The following is a 6,000-nucleotide window of genomic DNA, read 5'->3' as shown; positions in this document are numbered from 1 at the left end:
CACTCCATGCTTAGGGAACATCAAGGGCAGGACTTTCAAACCTGTCACCCTAAGCTCTATACTGCACTACACCTCCAACAACACACGAACTGGGTCCTCAAGTGTGAGACATTACCAAGGGCTTGCCCAAGGTTAAACCCACCTCTCAGTTCCACTGCACATGCACTTACACCTCACCGTGAGACAGATACCCCCTTAGGGAGTGCACAACTTTCTCTTGCAGGCCTTTCGTAACTCAGTCCAGCCGCCATTGGCCACATGTGTTCTTCAACTGATAACGGAGCCCAATTTTGGCAATCATCGTCGATGACAAATTCCAACTGTGTCAACAAGGCCAACATCTTCATGCAGATCAAAGCAAGCTAGAATCTCTCCAAATCACCAGGAACCAACACCCCACCATCTCTCATTGCAGTGCCACCTTTTTGACAAGTGTTCATCTACCTGCCTTTCGCACTTAGCACCAATCCCAACTACCCTGCTGCTCCCCACCCCAGTGCCATGGGACTAGCACTCTGCTAGGAGTGCCAGTCTGCTAGGAGTGCTAGGAGGGGGGTAATGTTTACCACAGCACTGAAAAATGAAAAATGGAGCAGAAGTGCGGGAGAAATGGAAGGAGACAACCAAGAAGGCACAAGACAAAGAAAGAGAAAGGCGTCGTGGATGGAGGTCAGACTCTGAAAATCTGAACGAGGGTGCCGCCTCGAGAAAAGAAAAGAGTAAAAGCGCACCATTAAATATGAAGGCGCTCCCGAATCCTTGTAAAAAGAGCATTGGGCATGCGAATTGTATGCATTATTGGGAACTGGATAAGTTAGAATGGTGGAAAATAGGAAAAGAGGGCCTAGGCTAATGGCTGGCCATATAAAAAGTGGGGATGACCGCCCAAAAAGTAGGGCATGTATATAAAGTTCAAAAGTGAATGAGAAGCTCATTCTTGGGTGTGGCTAAAGCTTCTTCTTCTTCTTCTCTTGCTTCTTACCTTCTTTCTTGTGCTTGAGTGAGGGATTGAGGGAGTGTGAGGGAGTGAGTGTGTGCGAGTGAGGGATCGTGGAGAAGAAGCTCCCCATCTTCTCTCTTCATCTTCCCTTCTCTTATTCTCTCCTCTTGTCTCGCGCGGCTATGGAGAATGGAGCTTGACGGAGTGGGATTGAGGTTGCTTGAGCTTGCCACAAGGATCGTGGAGCTACTGGAGTGTGAGAGAGAGGAGGGAACTCGATTGAGCATCAAGGTAAGCTCACTACACCCACAAGGTAGGCATTGCGTGTCGGCTATGTGAGAGGTAGCCATGGCCGCTCGGCTTGAAACGCTTGATCAATAAGCGGTCCGTAGGTCTCGGGGTAGAGCTCCGTAGCTCCCCTACACTATGGCTATCTCAATATCAAACTGCACCTTATATATTGGCAAATTGTCCTTCTTTTTTCCCTCTTATTTGCTATCATATTTCTACTCTTGCCTAACCTCTTACATAACATGCTTGAGAGGTGGCTCATTTGCAGCTTTAGGCTAATCCACACTTCTTCTTGTCACTGTCTTACATGTCCATGCATTATCTTCATCTCCCTTTTATTTTTTCTCCACAAGTACATCCGTATTTTACATCTTTGCTAAATATGCATACATTGAATATGCATCTACCGGTGATTCCTAGCCAATTATGTCAGGAATGACTTGCCTTGCATGAGACATTTCACTATCATTAACTCTCATCTTTTCAGCTACATACAAAGCATGTCTCCATATTGCACCCTTCCAATCAACCATCACTACAAGCAATAGAGCATGAGATGGAGTTTTTTGATGGTAGAAATGTATCTATATATTTATATATCTATGCTCAAAAGGGAGTTCTTCAAGGTGGCTCAACTTGCATGGAGCTAGTATTTTGTACGAGTCACTGTACATGAATTGAAAGCTCAAATTACTGAATTGTACATGCAAGCTATTGACTAGGTAGTAGCTTTCAAGAAGACACTTTGGGAATAATTTTACATGGAAGATACCAGTTTGATTACCCGCAATACTTTCCACGGGTGGGTTTTAAAATCCAATAAGGGTCTTGTGGTGCTATAGAGTTATTAAGAGAATTTGAAAATTAGTTTTAGTTAGATCTTGTAGAACAACAAGCTCTTGCAAGTTAGAAAATTGAATAGTTTCTACATGCAATAGATCATTTTCTTCAAGAGAAGCTTGACGATTTGTTAGAGGATCAAACTGTAGAGACATGGCTTAAAATACAGTGGAGGCATGTTAAGGAAGTTGTTACTGCACTGGTGAAAAAGCATACAAGGAGAGAAAGATTGCATGTATCTAGCTTGCCCACTGTTATGAGCAAAATAGTTGATGTATCCAGTAAGCCATCAACTCCTATGGTGGTGGCTAACCCTATAGTTGCACCTGTTATTCCCTGTTAGGAAATATGTATTAGATGAATTGGTTAAAGACATGTGGGATCTTCAATTTAAGGTCATAAAATTGGATGAGAAAAGGACAAGAGGAAAAGGGATGGGCAATAACCCCTCAACTAGGGAAAATATGTATGTGGTGTGATAGTTTGCAACATGAAAGGAAGGATTGCGCTACTTATTAGGAGGCCTTGGCACGATAGCTCATCTTTTGGAAAGATGACAAGATCCATGCATAAGAAACGGGATTGCCTCTTGCTTTGAATTTTGAAAAGGAAGGTATGCAAAAGTTGTTGAAAGACTTGGTTGATTATGCAGTTGTACATGCTTCTACTTTTGTTCTATAGTTGGATAGAATGCATGGCCAAGTGATGGTTGGCCGGAAGGCTACAATATATACACATGCTTTGCATGCAATTGAAAAGAGGAAAGTTATTGATAGTGAAATGTCTCATGAAAGGCAAGACATTTGTGACATAACTAGTTGGGAATCACTGGTAGATGTATATTCAGTGTATGCATATTTAGCAAAGGTGCAAAACATAGATATACTTGTGGAAGAGAAATGAAAGAGAGATAAAGATAATATATGGACATCTAAGAGATTGACAAGAAAAAGTGTAGATCAGCCTAAAGTTGCAAATCAGCCACCTCCCGAGCATGCCATGTAAGAGGGCAAGAGTAGAAACATGACAGCAAACAAGAGGGCAAAAAGAAGGACAAGCAGTCGGTATTTAAGATGCAGTTTGATATTGAGACAGCCATAGATCTTAAGAAGGTTCTTAAAGAAAAGATTTTAAACAATCGTGTGGAATCCACCTTAGGAGAGGTGCTTAGCATCGCCAAGCAATAATTTTATGATGAAATCATTGACATAATTAAGAGGAAGCATCACTTTCTTGGTGTTACTACTAGTACATTGCTGCAATTTGAAGAGAAAACTAGTTTGTTGGGCATTCAAGATAAATATGTGGAATCCACCTTGGGAGAGATGCTTAGCATCGCTAAGTGAGAATTTCATGATGAAATCATTGACATAATTAAGAGGAAGCATCACTTTCTTGGTGTTACTACTAGTGCATTGCTGCAATTTGAAGAGAAAACTAGTTTGTTGGGCATTCAAGCTAAATATGAGCATGATGATGTAACTACTGGTTTATCTATGCAGGATGCTACTAATCAATGGACATCATGTGGAAAAGAGAAAAAAGTGACTGAAAATGCATTGCATTTTGTAGCAATATGCGTGGTGGAGTAAGGTAGATGCAACAATATGGGGAAGAGACTCTAGGATCTATTCTTCAGAGTCATTACACAAGAAATCACTGGGTAAGGGCTATCACTAAAACGGTAGTGAAAATAGGGGAGCGTGCAACTCCTTGTGTTGCTTTGCTTGACCACAAGCCCAAGATTAATGTCATTGAGCGTGGATTGTATGAGAATGGTGCATGGCTTGTGGACATTGATCATGGTTGGTATATGAGGGTTGCAAATAATTCTTTGGGGGAGCTCTATGGTGCATGTCCTAATGTAAAAGTGATGATTGGTGATGTACAAGAAGAGTAGCACTTATTTGTTCAAGATAGTTCCTCATATGCAGTGATTCTAGGACAACCCTATATTGAAGACTGCATGTGGAAACAAAGGTGCTTGATGATGGTTCTGCTTATGCAAGAGTTAAAAGCAAGGATGGAAGGAAAGCAGTCCAAATTTTTATCATTTGTGTTAATCATCCTAGAAATCAAGATACACTTCGAGAGTCTCCTTAGCCTCCAAATGTAGGGGAATTCAAAGACCCAGATTTTCATTGAGCATTGCTGTAATATGAGGCTACAGTAGTGTTGTTGAGAGGATGTACTCACCTCTTCATGGAATGAAGCATGTATTTACTACTAGTTATTCTCACTTTACATCAAACAATTCATGTTGGTTTAAGCCTATGGAAGCTATGTGCAAGGGACTAAATGCATATCTATGAAATGGGCAACTAAGGAACTCAGAGCATTGGGGTTGTTAGTTGAAAATGAAGGCATTTCAGGCCTCTTTTATGGGTTGAATATTACTAACACTATGGTTGAATTTTCAGCAACTATACATGCAAAAAATGAGACTGAAAATAGAGTGGTGTCAATATATTCTTTGGCCATGTATGATGTTAGAGCATTGTTTGCTTAACAAGAAGGATTCCAATGAGTTGAAGTAGTTGTGGAGAGAAAGTATGAGATGATTGACAAAAAGGTGAAGCCAGCTTTCACTTCCATCTTCACTTCCATCAGACAGTGAGGATCTATATGAGAAAGTGTCAAGGCAGCCAAGTTTACGGGATCCTAAAGATATAGGTCATCAACTTACAGCTAAAACATATAGGAATTGAAAGTTGGTGCACAAGGGTTTCTTTTGCGTACTTAAAGAGATTGTTTTATGTAGATGTTGGCTAGACATGGGAAATCATTTACATTTTAACCAACTAAAATATATTGTGTGGATCTGAATGTTTTCTCTGCTATAGTAATATTTATTGTGCCACATGTATCATGGAACTTGAGTCCTAGTCTAGTGCTTAAAGCTTGCTTGCCAAAGCTAATGGATTTGCTAAATGAAAATATTCACATGAAGATCTTGGAGCCCTCTTCAACCCCATACTCAAATGGTTGGTTTACTGTGTCCAAAAGGAATGGTACTTTGAGATTTATTCAAGATATGTAAGTGATCAATAAAGTGATCATAAGAAATGTGGATACAGGGGTTATGGTTGATGAATTTGTAGAGGCTTTTGCACAAGCAGAGAGATCTATTCTTTGGGTGATCTTTACTTGGGGTATGATCAGTTTCAGCTCGCATTTGAGAGTAGGGATATGACAACCATGAAGACTCCCTTGGGGTTAGTATGGATGTGTACTCTCCCGCAGGGTGTAACAAACTCAATGGCACACATGACAAATGCTATGAATAGGGTACTAAAGGATTTTATACCATGATTGGCAATGCCCTTCTTGGATGATGTTCCAATCAAAGGGTGTGTAGTGGATGAAAAGAATGAAGTGGTGGATACTCATGGGTGCAGACAGTTTGTTGTAGACCATATTATTGATTATGAAAGGATTTTGACACGTCTAGAAGAGGTGTATTTAACTCTTTTTGGACAAAAGTCCGTCTTTGGAGTTGAAGAGGTTTTGATTGTTGGGCATATGTGTGAGCCCTATGGGTGAAAACCATCACTAGTAAAAATAGATGGGATTGATAGAATGCAAGATGTATGCACGAATGTATTTGAGATGCATAGATTCTTGGGTGCATGTGTGTTCTATTTGATATGGATTCCTCACTGTGCACATGTAGCTGATGCTCAATATCAGCTCTTGAGGAAAGATCAAAGGTTTCATTGGGAAAGGAAGCATTATAAAGCAATGAGGAAATTGAAGCGGCTCTTGAAATCTGCTCTTACATTGAGAAAGGCTGATTATTCACATGGGAAGCCTATCATTATTACTATTGATATACGAGCCCAATCGGGATTGGATAGGCAATTGGGCAGAGATATGCAATTCGATTTGGTGCTAAAGTATTGACTGAACGATAGAGAAGGTATCCATAG

Source organism: Lygodium microphyllum, chromosome 30 (genome assembly GCF_053477565.2).
Source record: "Lygodium microphyllum isolate KBCC chromosome 30, Lygodium_microphyllum_v1.1.10, whole genome shotgun sequence".
NCBI classification, from domain to species: Eukaryota; Viridiplantae; Streptophyta; class Polypodiopsida; order Schizaeales; family Lygodiaceae; genus Lygodium; species Lygodium microphyllum.
This window is presented reverse-complemented; position numbering follows the sequence as displayed.